Genomic DNA, 10,061 nt, shown 5'->3' on the forward strand with positions numbered 1-10,061 from the left:
GTGCTCCTCAGGAATAGGGTACTGTGAGTGCTCCTCAGGAATAGGGTACAGTGAGTGCTCCTCAGGAATAGGGTACTGTGAGTGCTCCTCAGGGCTAGGGTACTGTGAGTGCTCCTCAGGGCGAGGGTACTGTGAGTGCTCCTCAGGAATAGGGTACTGTGAGTGCTCCTCAGGGATAGGGAGCTGTGAGTGCTCCTCAGGGATAGGGTACTGTGAGTGCTCCTCAGGGATAGGGTACTGTGAGTGCTCCTCAGGGATAGCATACTGTGAGTGCTCCTCAGGGATAGCGTACTGTAAGTTCTCCTCAGGAATAGGGTACTGTGGGTGCTCCTCAGAGATAGGGTACTGTGAGTGCTCCTCAGGGATAGGGTACTGTGAGTGCTCCTCAGGGATAGCATACTGTGAGTGCTCCTCAGGGATAGCGTACTGTGAGTGCTCCTCAGGGATACGGTACTGTGAGTGCTCCTCAAGGATAGCGTACTGTGAGTGCTCCTCAGGGATAGGGTACTGTGAGTGCTCCTCAGGGCGAGGGTACTGTGAGTGCTCCTCAGGGATAGGGTACTTGCCTCGCATGTGTGGGGCCTCAATACCTCAAAAAGAAAAAAGAAGCCAGGCATGGTGCTGCACCCCTTTAATCCCAGCACTTGGGAGGCTGAGGCAGGTGGATCTCTGTGAGTTCAAGGCCAGCCTGATCTACATAGTGAGTTCCAGGACAGCTGGGGCTACAGGGAGACCCTGTATCAAAAAGCCCAAAAAACAAAACAAAACAAAAAAATAATAATAAATAAATAATAAGACAAAACCAGAATTTCTCATGAAGCCAAAGCAAACAGTGCAATAAAATCGTCCCTTGAGGGCCAGCCTGGGCTACTTAATGAGACACTGTCTCCAAAACCACCAACGAAACAAAAAACAAAGCAAATAAGTTAAAAAAAAAAAATAGCATGGTGACATGAACCTTTAATCCCAGCACTTGAGAGGCTGAGGTAGGCGGATCTCCGTGAGTTCAAGGTCAGCCTGGTCCACATAGTGAGTTTGAGGTTTGCCAGGGCTCCATAGTAAGACCTTGTCTCAACAGAGAGAGAGAGAGAGATCAGCTACATAACAAGTTGCAGGTCAATCTGGCCTATATGAGATCGCTGTCTCAAAAAAAAAAACAAATCACAGGGGCTAGAGAGATGGCTCAGCAGTTAAGAACACAGGCTGCTCTTGCAGAGGACCTGGATTTGATTCTCAGCACCCACATGGCAGCTAACAACTTTCCATAACTCCAGTTCCAGAGGTTCTAACGCTCTCTTCTGTTCTTGGGCATTGCACAACATGGTACACTTCCACACATGCAAGCATAACACTCAGACACATAAAATTTTTTTAAAAAAATTAAAATTAGCCAGGCGTGGTGGTGTACACCTTTAATCCCAGCACTTAGGAAGCAGAGGCAGGCAGATCTGTGAGTTCGAGGCCAGCCTGGTCTACATAGTGAGTTCCAGGACAGCTGGGGCTACAGGGAGACCCTGCCTCAAAAAGACCAAAAAGAAAAAATTTAAATTAATTTAAAAAAATTAAAACAAAAGCAATCACAAGGAACTGGACTGATGGCTCAGTAGTATAGTGTTTGCCACACAAGCATGAGTTCAAGTTTCTGTATCCATGTAAACAGCCAAGTGGTAGCACATGCCTGAAATCCCAGAGCTGGGAAGGTGGAGCCAGGAGGACCCCAAGGGCTTGTGGCCAGCCATTCCAGTCAATCTAAACAAATAACTAAAGTGGGGCTGGGGATGTAGCTTAGGTGGCAGAGTACCTGCCGAGCATGTGCCAGGCCCTGCTCAGTCCCCGGCACCATGTAAAACTAGGCATAAACTGGGCTTGGGACAGTGAGACAGCTCAGCAGCTAAGGCCACATGGCAGGATAGGAGAACAGCCTCACAAGTCCTCTGGCTCCATATGTATTCTGTGGGTGTGGCACCCCCAATGAATTGAATGAAACGCAATTCAAACAAAAACGGGGTGGAGAGATGGCTCAAAGGTTAAAAGCGCTTGTTGCTCTTGCAGAGGACCCAGGTTTGGTTCGCAGCGCCCACAACAGGCAGCTCATAACTGCCTGTAACTCCAGCTCCAGGGGATCCAATGAGCTTCCTCTATTTTTCTTAGGTATTGCACACACATGGTTCATAAGCAGATCAACAGGTACACACACACACACACACACACACACACACACACACACATAAAAGTAAATAAAATTAAAAGCAAAAATAAGAAAGGCGTGGTGGCACATATCCGTAATCCCAGCACTCAGGAGGTGGAGGCAAGGCCTTCCTCACCTACATAGAGTTCTAGACCACACTGGAATACATGAGATCTTGTCCTGAAAAACCAAGTAACTGGGGCTGGAGAGATGGCTCAGCGGTTAAGCACACTGACTGCTCTTGCAGAGGACCCGGGTTCAATTCCCAGCGCCCACATGGCAGCTACAAAGCATCCTTAACTCCAGTTCCAGGGGATTCCAAAGCCCTCTTCTGACTTCCGCAGCATTGCACGACACGGTGCACTCACATACATGCAGACAGTACACTCATACACATAAAGTAAAAATAATTTTTTTTGTCTTTTTGAGACAGGGTCTCCCTGTAGCCCCAGCTGTCCTGGAACTCACTATGTAGACCAGGCTGGCCTGGAACTCACATAGATCTGCCTGCCTCTGCCTCCCGAGTGCTGGGATTAAAGGTGCGCGCCACCACGCCTGGAAAAAAATAAAAAAAAAAAAACAAAAACAAATACCTAGTAATAATGTGGAGAACAGCAGAAGAAGATACTAAATACTGGTCTCTGGCTTCTATATATACATCACATGCACACACATAATACACACATGCATCTCACACATGCACATGAGCACACATGCATGTGAGCACGTGTTTCAAAAAACAAAAAACTTCCCAAAGGATGGATTTGGGGGCAGAAGCCCAGAAGCCTGCACCTGGGCTGTGAGCCCTGCTGATTCCCCTTGCGCTGATGCATGGCTACTACGCCTCTGTCCATCTCCAGTGTTGCAATTCGAAAATTCTATTTTTGTGGGGCGTAGTGGTACACGCCTGTAGTCCCAGCACTTGGGAGGCAGGCGGATCTCTGTGAGTTCAAGGCCAGCCTGGTCTACACAGTGAGTTCCAGGACAGCTGGGGCTACAGGGAGACCCTGTCTCAAAAAGACCAAAAAAAAAAAAATAACAGAAAAAAATTAAAGACGAGGTCTCCTGTAGTCAAAGCCGGCCTTAAGCACACTACTATGCAGCCAAGGCTAGCCCTTGAGCTCCTGACCCTTCTGCCTTCACTTCCCAGGTACCGGGTTTACTGGTATGTACACCACCATGCCGACTAATCATTTTTCTTTCTTTTTTTTAATTTTAAAAAATTTTATTTATTATTTTTATTTTGTGTGTATTAGTGTTGCCTGCATATATGTGAGTGCACCCGTGTTGTGCAATGCCTTGGAGGTCAGAAGAGGGATTTGGATTCCCCTGGAACTGGAGTTAAGGACCCTTTGTAGCCGCCATGTAGGTGCTGGGAATTGAACCTGGGTCCTCTGCAAGAGCAGTCAGTGCTCTTAACCACTGAGCCATCTCTCCAGCCCCACTAATCATTTTTCTAAGACTAGCTTTTGGCACCTAGATGGATGTTCTATTCTAGTGCTGCTGGTTTAATTAACCCATTACTAAACTTCCCCTTCTCCTCCCAGACTCCAGAGCTACTGAGCAATCTTGCCTGGCCTCTGCTACTGCCCTGTCCTCACTCAGACCACTGCCAGTCTCCTCTCAGACTTCTACGAGAGCCTCTCCCTCCCCACAGCCCTGTCTCAAGATCCTTTTGTCCTCAAGGCCCTGCTATGAGTGAATGACCCTCACAGGCACAGTGGCCCATCTTCTGTACTTAGCCATAACATCTCTCCACACCAGGCCTGGTGCCTCAGGTGTGCAATCCTAGCTCCCTGGGAGGCTGAGGCAGGAAGATCATAAGTCCATGACTACCTGGGTTACAAAGTGAGTTCAAGGCCAGCCTGGGTAAGTGAGTGAGGCTCTGGTGGCCTGTGCCTATAATCCCTCCACTAGAGAAACAGAGGCAGGATGATGTGGAGTTCAAGGTCCAGGGCAGGGAGATAAACAGGTGCAAGCACTTGCCGCCAAGCCTGAAGACCTAGGTTCCTTCCCTGGGATCCACGTGGTGGAGGGAAGAAAACAATTCCTCAAGGTTGTTCTTTGACCTCCACACATGCACGTGCACACACATACACACATGCTCATGCACACATATGCACATGCACACATAATAAATAAATAGATGCAATTTTTAAAAATTCAAGGTCATCTTTAGCTCCATATTGAGTTTGAGGCCAGCCTGGGCTACATGGAAACCTGCCTTACATAACAAACAAAAAGAGGGACCAGCAAGATGTCTCAGAAGGAAAGGGCGTGTGCCACCAAGCATAACGACCTGAGTTTGACCTTGGAACTCACGTGACAGCAACAGAGAACTAACTCCTGAAAGCTGTGCTCTAAAAATTATGCTCTGACATCTACACATGTGCTATGGAACAAGCATCCCCACACACATCACACATATACCTAGACACACACTAAACTTTTTTTGTTGTTGTTCTTTTTGAGACAGGGTCTCCCTGTATCCCCAGCTGTCCTGGAACTCACTATGTAGACCAGGCTGGCCTTGAACTCACAGAGATCCACCTGCCTCTGCTTCCCGAGTGCTGGGATTAAAGGCATGTACCACCACACCCGGCACTAAACTTTTTTAAAATAAGATTTAGAAAAAAAAAAAAAGGCCACCCCTGAGAAGAGGTGTTCAGGTGGAAGAGGCACCTGACAGGCTGTAAATGCCATGGGCTAATGGAGGGCCACAGCTCAAGGAGAGACGGTGTGGAGACAGCTGCCTGTGCAGGCCTCAGTGCTCTCTGACATGCGCCTGCCTGGTCAAGCAGCACCACCTACAGAGCCCAACTCCATGGAAGTCCCGAGGCTTGTGGCTGCCTTGATGTTTCCCAGACTTCTGGCTGTCCAAGGACCAGACTGTCCTGAGCAAGAGCTCTCCCGGAAAGTGGGGCTTCCATGAATCACTAGGACGCCTGGGTGAACAGATTACCCATTTCCCTGCTGCCTCCCCTTTGAAAACATCTCATAAAGGTGCATCAGAGAAAACAGGCTTTTGATCCCACCTATTATTAGCTCCCGAACAGGGCCTGGAGTACACATTCACCCTGGAGATGATGAGAAGCACAAGTGGCTCAACTGCCACTTAGCCGATTTTAAAGATAAGGCTGTTGATGTGAAGGTCAGGAACCAACTCCAACACAGGACCATATGTACCTACCTGTGTGGGCAGCATGCCTTATCTATCTAGGCACCATCCTCACTCCCGAAGATGGAAAATGTAGACAGTGGGGACTTGTAAACAGACTCAGGTATGATAACAAGCCTGGCTACATTCTTCTTGAAGTGCTCCAAAGGACTTTATGATAACTAAGTCATTGGTCTCACAAATACCTAGGGAGGGAAAAAGGAGGGAAGGAGGGAGAGAAAGGAATGAAGGAGAGGAGGGACAACGCAAAAGCCGCCTCATTTTCCAAAATCATAAGGGAATAGGGCTGGGCATGGTAACTCATTCCTATAATCCCAGCACTGCCGGGCTGAGGCAGAACTGCCTGGAGTTGGATACCAGCCTGGGCTACACAGTGAGTTTCAGGTCACTCTGGACTACAGAGTGAGACCCTATCTCATAAACAAGTAGGGAGGAGGTGGGCTGAGGATGTAGCACATTTAGCACAGCGCTTGCCTAGCATGCACAAAACCCCAGGTTGATCCCCAGTACTACATAAACTGGGCATAGTGGTGCACGTCCATAATAAGCTCAGCACTTAGGGGCAGAGGCAAGAGAATCAGAAATTGAAGGTAGTCCTTTTGATGCTGACTTGGACTATCTGCGACTCTAAAAAGGAAAGAAGAGGCTGGGCATGGTGCCTTTAATCCCAGCACTCTGGAGGAAGTGAATCTTTGTGAGGTCCATAGTGAGTTCCAGGCCAGGGTTACAGAGAGACCCTGTCTCAAAATAAAGGAAGGAAGGGAGGGAGGGAGGGAGGGAGGGAGGAAGGAAGGAAGGAAGGAAGGAAGGAAGGAAGGAAGGAAGGAAGGAAGGAAGGGAAGTGAGCACGGTGGCCTAGCTCAGCACTTGGGAGGCTGATCAAGAGTTAGAGGCCAGCCTGGCTACATAGTGAATTTAATTTACAGAGTGAGAGCCGGTCTCAATCATTCAATCAACTAATCAATAAGGGACTGGAGGGGGCTGGAGAGATGACTTAGCAGTTAAGAGTGCATACTTCCAGGGCTGGAGAGATGGCTCAGCAGTTAAGAACACTGGTTGTTCTTGCAGAAGACCCAGGTTTGAATCCCAACACCCACATGGCAGCTAACAACTGTCTGTAACTCCAGTTCCAGGGGATCTAACGGCCTCTTCTGTCCTTCTCGGGCACTGCACGACATGGGTGCACTTACCTACACACAGGCAATACACACAAAGACATAAAATAAAAATAATAAATTTTTTTTAAAAAGTGCATACGTCCAGGGGAACCAATTCTGGTTCCCAGAGCCTACATTAGGCAGCTGACAACTGCCTGTAACTCCAGCTTCAGAGGGTCCAAGGTCTTCTTCTGGCCTCCAATGACATCTGCACTCATGTATACATAGCCCCCCATACACGTAATTAAAAATAATTTAAAGCTGGGTATAGTTACACACGCCGTTAAACCCAGCACTCGGGAGGCAGAGGCAGGCAGAGCTCTGTGAGTTTGAGGCCAGCCTGGTCTACATAGTGAGTTCCAGGACAGCTGGGGTTATAGGGAGACCCTGTCTCAAAAAGACCAAAAAAAGAAGCTGCTTTTCGGTCAGCGCCACGTAGTGGGCATCTCGAGGGACAACTGACACAAGTGCAGCAAGGCCGGGGGCAAGAAAAAGCCCTACCACAAAAGCGGAGTATGAGTTCAGACAGCCTGCTGCCAACACTAAGGTTGGCCCAAGCCACAAACACACAGAGTTTGAGAAGGCACTAAGTAGTAGCAGGCGCTGAGATCTGACGTGGGGAACTTTTCCTGGGGCTGAGTGTTGAACTCAAAAAACAAGGATCATTGATGTTGTATACAATGCATCCAATAATGAGCTGGTCTGAACCAAGGCCCTGGAGAAGAGGTGCATCGTGTTCATTGGCAGCAGGCCAAACTGCCAGTGGTACAAGTCCTACTATGCACTGCCCCTGGGCCACAAGCCGACTCCTGAGGAGGAAGAGATTTTAAACAAAAAGTGAATAAAAAACTTCAAAAGAGGGCCGGGCGTGGTGGTGCACGCCTTTAATCCCAGCACTTGGGGGACAGAGGCAGGTGGATCTCTGTGAGTTTGAGGCCAGCCTGGTCTACATAGTGAGTTCCAGGACAGCTGGGGAGACCCTGTCTCAAAAAGACAGAAAAAAAATGATGAAAGGAAGACAAATGCCCAAATCAGCAGTCTTCTGGAGGAGCAGCTCCAGCAGGCAGACTTCCTGCCTGCACTGCATCAGGACCTGGCCAGTGTGGTCAAGAGGCTGGCTATGTGCTAGAGGGGGCAAGGAGCTGGAGTTCTACCTGAGGACAATCAGAGCCCGGAAAGGCAAGTGAGCCATCTTAGTTCGTGTAATAAAGGTGTTTGTTCTCTGTTTTCTAAAAAAGGAAGAAGCTGGAGAGATGGCCCAGCGGGTAAAGGCACTCGCTGCCAAACTTGACGGCCTTTGTTCAATCCCTGAGACCCACAAGGTAGGAGAGGATTGACTCCCAAAAGTTGTCCTCTGGCTTTCACATTTGTGCTGTGGCACACGGGTACCCCCCACCCCACCCCCCACATAAAAAAAAATTAAATGTTAAAAAGGAATAGGGAGGAACCAGACACCTGTTACCCATGAAGTTGGAGAAGTACACATGAACTCAAAGCCCTTTTCCAGGATCCACTGCCGGAGCAAATCAAACCAGCCTGTGATTTTGTATGTGTGCTGGGGGGAGGGGGAGTGATCTTTAACTCTGGCAATCTCTGGTAGCCTGACAGTTCAGACTATGGTCAAGAGGTGGGCTGAACTTGACCCACTCTCCAAAAGGTACCAAACTACAAGTCCCTCCTGCCCTGCCTTCAGTGAGCTGTAAATAACAGAGACGCTCACTTGAGTAATGAGAGTTTAAAAACTGACAGCTAAGTGCTTTGCGAAGGTTTAGGTGTGGCTTCAAGTATTCTGTGTATCCTCTCTAAGCCAAACATGTAGACAGTCAGAAATACTAGCAGTTTAACAAGCTTATAAACTTGGAGTGACTCTACATCTTACGGCAAGGTCTAGGGTTCAACCATCTCACCATCAAAGGGCTTGCTACAGGGTATTCAGCCCTGATCACTTCCTCCACAGCTACACATGGCTTCTCCCTCACAGTGTACTCTTCGCAGTTAACTGGCCCAGACAATAAAACCCTTGATGTTTTGTGGAGGAGAGAGAAAATAACTATTGGGGGGCTACAGAGACAGCTCAGTTCCAGGAGATCTGATACCCTCTTCTGACCTCTGCAGGCATTGCATGACATGGGTGCGCTTACATACATGAAGGCAATATACTCATACACAAAAAATAAAAAATAATCTTTTTTTTTTAAAGAAAATAACTCTTGGTATTGGAAGATGTTGTCTGACGTCTAAGCTTTTCTTTCCCTCCTTCATCTGCCCATGGCTCTCACACAGCACTGATGTCCTTTGCCAACTTGGCTCCTTCTAAGAGGTAAGCATGCGTCCTGTTAATCTCAGATCACAAGGTTCTCTAATACTCAAGCTCAAAGCACTTTAATCTCAGTCATCCTGGTTTGTTAGCTCTTTTTCTAGCTTTTCCACCTATAATGTGTCTAAACATTAGTTGAATTTAACAAAGATTTGCATACTGTGTCATAACTTGGCAAACACAGAGTGCACAGTGTCCTACTGACAGGGTAATTCCAGAGCAGGACACGCCCCACCTGCAATACTCTCCCGAATGTGGCTTAAGTTTGTCATGGCCTCTGGAGCCCCTCACCTGCAGCTCCCCTGGCCACAGCTGCGCTTCACGGTACTCACTCGCTCCTTTGCTCTTCCCAGCCCGTTGGTTTTCCAGAACTAAACTCTATAGTGCCAGTTTCCCTCTCTCCCTCCACTTCTGATCCATGCCAGCTTGGAAACTACGAACGAGCCCGCAGCGGAACACTTTGTCAACACTGTTTTCAGAGCCCCAGGACAGTGTTGCTAATATTCAAGGCCCTGTGTGACCTTGCTGCCCCACACCATACAACTATCTATAAACTAAACAGACAGACAACGTTATAATTAGGTCAACTACGGGGCTGGTGAGGTGGCTTAGTGGTTAAGAGTACCGGCTATTCTTCCTGAGTCCCTGGGTTCCCTCCCAGCACCCACATGGCAGCTAACAACCATCCATAACTCCAGTTCTAAGGGATCTGACATCCTCTTCTGACCTCCTCAGGCTTTACACAACATGAGTGCACTTACATACATATATGCAGGCAATATGCTCATACACATAAAAATAAAAATAATAGATAAAAAATAATAAGTAGGTCAACTACATATACCCTTGGCTCCACTCTTTCCTCTCCAGGATTATTTAGAGGGAATTTCTTTTCCTTTGATCAAAACCATACCCAATCCCTCAAACTCCTCCCATATCTCCCCATCACTTTTTCCTGCAACTTCGTGTACTCTTCTTTTTTTTTAAAATTATTTATTTATTTATTTATTTATTTATTTATTTATTTTTGGTTATGGGGCTTTTTGCTAGGAATTTCTTTTTTAATATTTTATTATTTTTATTTTATGTGTACGAGTGTATTTAAGTACACACCTGTGTCATGCAATGCCCACGGAGGTCAGAAGGCTTCGGATTTTCTGGAACTGGAATTATAGATGATTATTAGCCACCATGTGGGTGCTGGGAATCTAACCCAGGTCC

General features: G+C 47.6%; 1 pseudogene; it reads left to right on the forward strand.

The window, feature by feature from the left end:
• Positions 1 to 1,810: 1,810 nt before the first annotated feature.
• On the forward strand, positions 1,811 to 7,710 carry LOC103725043 (annotated as a pseudogene).
• Positions 7,711 to 10,061: the final 2,351 nt, after the last annotated feature.

This window comes from Nannospalax galili, unplaced genomic scaffold (assembly GCF_000622305.1).
Source record: "Nannospalax galili isolate Female #2095 unplaced genomic scaffold, S.galili_v1.0 scaffold1328, whole genome shotgun sequence".
Classification (NCBI taxonomy): domain Eukaryota; kingdom Metazoa; phylum Chordata; class Mammalia; order Rodentia; family Spalacidae; genus Nannospalax; species Nannospalax galili.